This window comes from Rhynchophorus ferrugineus, unplaced genomic scaffold, assembly GCF_030347505.1.
Source record: "Rhynchophorus ferrugineus isolate W39M unplaced genomic scaffold, kcgeb_rfMv2 rfM11, whole genome shotgun sequence".
NCBI lineage: Eukaryota > Metazoa > Arthropoda > Insecta > Coleoptera > Curculionidae > Rhynchophorus > Rhynchophorus ferrugineus.
The window spans coordinates 19,147,068-19,154,130 of NW_027472590.1; positions in this window are offsets into that span (position 1 = coordinate 19,147,068).

Sequence of the window (7,063 nt, forward strand, 5' to 3'; positions counted from 1 at the left end):
ATATTACTTGGAATGTGAATTGGGAACGAAATCGCCAATAGATAAGACCATTTTACAACTTTGGGAGCAAGTTAGAAGCAGAGCCTAAGGTGTAAATTATCGATAGTCCATATCTCGGAAACTATAATAGATAATGCAATTTGGCAACCGGCAATGTAATTAGCATGCCGAATATTACTTGGAATGTGAATTGGAACGAAATCGCCAATAGATAAGACCATTTACAATTTGGGCCAAGTTAGAAGCAGAGCCTAAGGTGTAAATTATCGATAGTCCCATATCTCGGAAACTATAAGAGATAATTCAATTTGGCAACCGGCAATGTAATTAGCATGCCGAATATTACTTGGAATGTGAATTGGAACGAAATCGCCAATAGATAAGACCATTTTACAATTTGGGCCCAAGTTAGAAGCAGAGCCTAAGATGTAAATTATCGATAGTCCCATATCTCGGAAACTATAAGAGATAATGCAATTTGGCAACCGGCAATGTAATTAGCATGCCGAATATTACTTGGAATGTGAATTGGAACGAAATCGCCAATAGATAAGACCATTTTACAATTTGGGAGCAAGTTAGAAGCAGAGCCTAAGGTGTAAATTATCGATAGTCCATATCTCGGAAACTATAAGAGATAATGCAATTTGGCAACCGGCAATGTAATTAGCATGCCGAATATTACTTGGAATGTGAATTGGAACGAAATCGCCAATAGAAAAGACCATTTTACAATTTGGGCCTAAGTTAGAAGCAGAGCCTATGGTGTAAAATTATCGATAGTCCATATCTCGGAAACTATAAGAGATAATGCAATTTGGCAACCGGCAATGTAATTAGCATGCCGAATATTACTTGGAATGTGAATTGGAACGAAATCGCCATAGGTAAGACCATTTTACAATTTGGACCCAAGTTAGAAGGCAGAGCCTAAGGTGTAAATTATTGATAGTCCATATCTCGGAAACTATAAGAGATAATGCAATTTCGCAACCGGCAATGTAATTAGCATGCCGAATATCACTTGGAATGTGAATTGGGACGAAATCGCCAATAGATAAGACCATTTTACAATTTGGGCCCAAGTTAGAAGCAGAGCCTAAGGTGTAAATTATCGATAGTCCATATCTCGGAAACTATAAGAGATAATGCAATTTGGCAACCGGCAATGTAATTAGCATGCCGAATATTACTTGGAATGTGAATTGGAACGAAATCGCTAATTCGTAAGACCATTTTACAATTTGGACCCCAAGTTAGAAGCAGAGCCTAAGGTGTAAATTATCGATAGTCCATATCTCGGAAACTATAAGAGATAATGCAATTTGGCAACCGGCAATGTAATTAGCATGCCGAATATTACTTGGAATGTGAATTGGAAACGAAATCGGCAATAGATAAATAGAATTTAGGCCCAAGTTAGAAGCAGAGCCTAAGGGTGTAAATTATCGATAGTCCATATCTCGGAAACTATAAGAGATAATGCAATTTGGCAACCGGCAATGTAATTAGCATGCCGAATATTACTTGGAATGTGAATTGGAACGAAATCGCCAATAGGTAAGACCATTTTACAATTTGGGCCCAAGTTAGAAGCAGAGCCTAAGGTGTAAATTATCGATAGTCCATATCTCGGAAACTATAAGAGATAATGCAATTTGGGCAACCGGCAATGTAATTAGCATGCCGAATATTACTTGGAATGTGAATTGGAACGAAATCGCCAATAGATAAGACCATTTTACAATTGGGAGCAAGTTAGAAGCAGAGCCTAAGGTGTAAATTATCGATAGTCCATATCTCGGAAACTATAATAGATAATGCAATTTGGCAACCGGCAATGTAATTAGCATGCCGAATATTACTTGGAATGTGAATTGGAACGAAATCGCCAATAGATAAGACCATTTTACAATTTGGGCCCAAGTTAGAAGCAGAGCCTATGGTGTAAATTATCGATAGTCCATATCTCGGAAACTATAAGAGATAATGCAATTTGGCAACCGGCAATGTAATTAGCATGCCCAATATTACTTGGAATGTGAATTGGAACGAAATCGCCAATAGATAAGACCATTTTACAATTTGGGCCCAAGTTAGAAGCAGAGCCTAAGGTGTAAATTATCGATAGTCCATATCTCGGAAACTATAAGAGATAATTCAATTTGGCAACCGGCAATGTAATTAGCATGCCGAATATTACTTGGAATGTGAATTGGAACGAAATCGCCAATAGATAAGACCATTTTACAATTTGGGCCCAAGTTAGAAGCAGAGGCCTAAGATGTAAATTATCGATAGTCCATATCTCGGAAACTATAAGAGATAATGCAATTTTGGCAACCGGCAATGTAATTAGCATGCCGAATATTACTTGGAATGTGAATTGGAACGAAATCGCCAATAGATAAGACCATTTTACAATTTGGGAGCAAGTTAGAAGCAGAGCCTAAGGTGTAAATTATCGATAGTCCATATCTCGGAAACTATAAGAGATAATGCAATTTGGCAACCGGCAATGTAATTAGCATGCCGAATATTACTTGGAATGTGAATTGGAACGAAATCGCCAATAGATAAGACCATTTTACAATTTGGGCCTAAGTTAGAAGCAGAGCCTATGGTGTAAATTATCGATAGTCCATATCTCGGAAACTATAAGAGATAATGCAATTTGGCAACCGGCAATGTAATTAGCATGCCGAATATTACTTGGAATGTGAATTGGAACGAAATCGCCAATAGGTAAGACCATCTTACAATTTGGACCCAAGTTAGAAGCAGAGCCTAAGGTGTAAATTATTGATAGTCCATATCTCGGAAACTATAAGAGATAATGCAATTTCGCAACCGGCAATGTAATTAGCATGCCGAATATCACTTGGAATGTGAATTGGGACGAAATCGCCATAGATAAGACCATTTTACAATTTGGGGCCCAAGTTAGAAGCAGAGCCTAAGGTGTAAATTATCGATAGTCCATATCTCGGAAACTATAAGAGATAATGCAATTTGGCAACCGGCAATGTAATTAGCATGCCGAATATTACTTGGAATGTGAATTGGAACGAAATCGCCAATAGTAAGACCATCTTACAATTTGGACCCAAGTTAGAAGCAGAGCCTAAGGTGTAAATTATTGATAGTCCATATCTCGGAAACTATAAGAGATAATGCAATTTCGCAACCGGCAATGTAATTAGCATGCCGAATATCACTTGGAATGTGAATTGGGACGAAATCGCCAATAGATAAGACCATTTTACAATTTGGGCCCAAGTTAGAAGCAGAGCCTAAGGTGTAAATTATCGATAGTCCATATCTCGGAAACTATAAGAGATAATGCAATTTGGCAACCGGCAATGTAATTAGCATGCCGAATATTACTTGGAATGTGAATTGGAACGAAATCGCCAATAGATAAGACCATTTTACAATTTGGGCCTAAGTTAGAAGCAGAGCCTATGGTGTAAATTATCGATAGTCCATATCTCGGAAACTATAAGAGATAATGCAATTTGGCAACCGGCAATGTAATTAGCATGCCGAATATTACTTGGAATGTGAATTGGAACGAAATCGCCAATAGGTAAGACCATCTTACAATTTGGACCCAAGTTAGAAGCAGAGCCTAAGGTGTAAATTATTGATAGTCCATATCTCGGAAACTATAAGAGATAATGCAATTTCGCAACCGGCAATGTAATTAGCATGCCGAATATCACTTGGAATGTGAATTGGGACGAAATCGCCAATAGATAAGACCATTTTACAATTTGGGCCAAGTTAGAAGCAGAGCCTAAGGTGTAAATTATCGATAGTCCATATCTCGGAAACTATAAGAGATAATGCAATTTGGCAACCGGCAATGTAATTAGCATGCCGAATATTACTTGGAATGTGAATTGGAACGAAATCGCCAATAGGTAAGACCATCTTACAATTTGGACCCAAGTTAGAAGCAGAGCCTAAGGTGTAAATTATTGATAGTCCATATCTCGGAAACTATAAGAGATAATGCAATTTCGCAACCGGCAATGTAATTAGCATGCCGAATATCACTTGAATGTGAATTGGGACGAAATCGCCAATAGATAAGGACCATTTTACAATTTGGGGCCCAAGTTAGAAGCAGAGCCTAAGGTGTAAATTATCGATAGTCCATATCTCGGAAACTATAAGAGATAATGCAATTTGGCAACCGGCAATGTAATTAGCATGCCGAATATTACTTGGAATGTGAATTGGAACGAAATCGCCAATAGTAAGACATTTTACAATTTGGGCCCAAGTTAGAAGCAGAGCCTAAGGTGTAAATTATCGATAGTCCATATCTCGGAAACTATAAGAGATAATGCAATTTGGCAACCGGCAATGTAATTAGCATGCCGAATATTACTTGGAATGTGAATTGGAACGAAATCGCCAATAGATAAGACCATTTTACAATTTGGGCCCAAGTTAGAAGCAGAGCCTAAGATGTAAATTATCGATAGTCCATATCTCGGAAACTATAGAGATAATGCAATTTGGCAACCGGCAATGTAATTAGCATGCCGAATATTACTTGGAATGTGAATTGGAACGAAATCGCCAATAGATAAGACCATTTTACAATTTGGGAGCAGTTAGAAGCAGAGCCTAAGGTGTAAATTATCGATAGTCCATATCTCGGAAACTATAAGAGATAATGCAATTTGGCAACCGGCAATGTAATTAGCATGCCGAATATTACTTGGAATGTGAATTGGAACGAAATCGCCAATAGATAAGACCATTTTACAATTTGGGCCTAAGTTAGAAGCAGAGCCTATGGTGTAAATTATCGATAGTCCATATCTCGGAAACTATAAGAGATAATGCAATTTGGCAACCGGCAATGTAATTAGCATGCCGAATATTACTTGGAATGTGAATTGGAACGAAATCGCCAATAGGTAAGACCATTTTACAATTTGGACCCAAGTTAGAAGCAGAGCCTAAGGTGTAAATTATTGATAGTCCATATCTCGGAAACTATAAGAGATAATGCAATTTCGCAACCGGCAATGTAATTAGCATGCCGAATATCACTTGGAATGTGAATTGGGACGAAATCGCCAATAGATAAGACCATTTTACAATTTGGGCCCAAGTTAGAAGCAGAGCCTAAGGTGTAAATTATCGATAGTCCATATCTCGGAAACTATAAGAGATAATGCAATTTGGCAACCGGCAATGTAATTAGCATGCCGAATATTACTTGGAATGTGAATTGGAACGAAATCGGCAATAGATAAATAGAATTTAGGCCCAAGTTAGAAGCAGAGCCTAAGGTGTAAATTATCGATAGTCCATATCTCGGAAACTATAAGAGATAATGCAATTTGGCAACCGGCAATGTAATTAGCATGCCGAATATTACTTGGAATGTGAATTGGAACGAAATCGCCAATAGGTAAGACCATTTTACAATTTGGGCCCAAGTTAGAAGCAGAGCCTAAGGTGTAAATTATCGATAGTCCATATCTCGGAAACTATAAGAGATAATGCAATTTGGCAACCGGCAATGTAATTAGCATGCCGAATATTACTTGGAATGTGAATTGGAACGAAATCGCCAATAGATAAGACCATTTTACAATTTGGGAGCAAGTTAGAAGCAGAGCCTAAGGTGTAAATTATCGATAGTCCATATCTCGGAAACTATAATAGATAATGCAATTTGGCAACCGGCAATGTAATTAGCATGCCGAATATTACTTGGAATGTGAATTGGAACGAAATCGCCAATAGATAAGACCATTTTACAATTTGGGCCCAAGTTAGAAGCAGAGCCTAAGGTGTAAATTATCGATAGTCCATATCTCGGAAACTATAAGAGATAATTCAATTTGGCAACCGGCAATGTAATTAGCATGCCGAATATTACTTGGAATGTGAATTGGAACGAAATCGCCAATAGATAAGACCATTTTACAATTTGGGCCCAAGTTAGAAGCAGAGCCTAAGATGTAAATTATCGATAGTCATATCTCGGAAACTATAAGAGATAATGCAATTTGGCAACCGGCAGTGTAATTAGCATGCCGAATATTACTTGGAATGTGAATTGGAACGAAATCGCCAATAGATAAGACCATTTTACAATTTGGGAGCAAGTTAGAAGCAGAGCCTAAGGTGTAAATTATCGATAGTCCATATCTCGGAAACTATAAGAGATAATGCAATTTGGCAACCGGCAATGTAATTAGCATGCCGAATATTACTTGAATGTGAATTGGAACGAAATCGCCAATAGATAAGACCATTTTACAATTTGGGCCTAAGTTAGAAGCAGAGCCTATGGTGTAAAATTATCGATAGTCCCATATCTCGGAAACTATAAGAGATAATGCAATTTGGCAACCGGCAATGTAAATTAGCATGCCGAATATTACTTGGAATGTGAATTGGAACGAAATCGCCAATAGGTAAGGACCATTTTACAATTTGGACCCAAGTTAGAAGCAGAGCCTAAGGTGTAAATTATTGATAGTCCATATCTCGGAAACTATAGAGATAATGCAATTTCGCAAACCGGCAATGTAATTAGCATGCCGAATATCACTTGGAATGTGAATTGGGGACGAAATCGCCCAATAGATAAGACCATTTTACAATTTGGGCCCAAGTTAGAAGCAGAGCCTAAGGTGTAAATTATCGATAGTCCATATCTCGGAAACTATAAGAGATAATGCAATTTGGCAACCGGCAATGTAATTAGCATGCCGAATATTACTTGGAATGTGAATTGGAACGAAATCGCCAATAGATAAGACCATTTTACAATTTGGGCCCAAGTTAGAAGCAGAGCCTAAGGTGTAAATTATCGATAGTCCATATCTCGGAAACTATAAGAGATAATGCAATTTGGCAACCGGCAATGTAATTAGCATGCCGAATATTACTTGGAATGTGAATTGGAACGAAATCGCCAATAGATAAGACCATTTTACAATTTGGGCCCAAGTTAGAAGCAGAGCCTAAGGTGTAAATTATCGATAGTCCATATCTCGGAAACTATAAGAGATAATGCAATTTG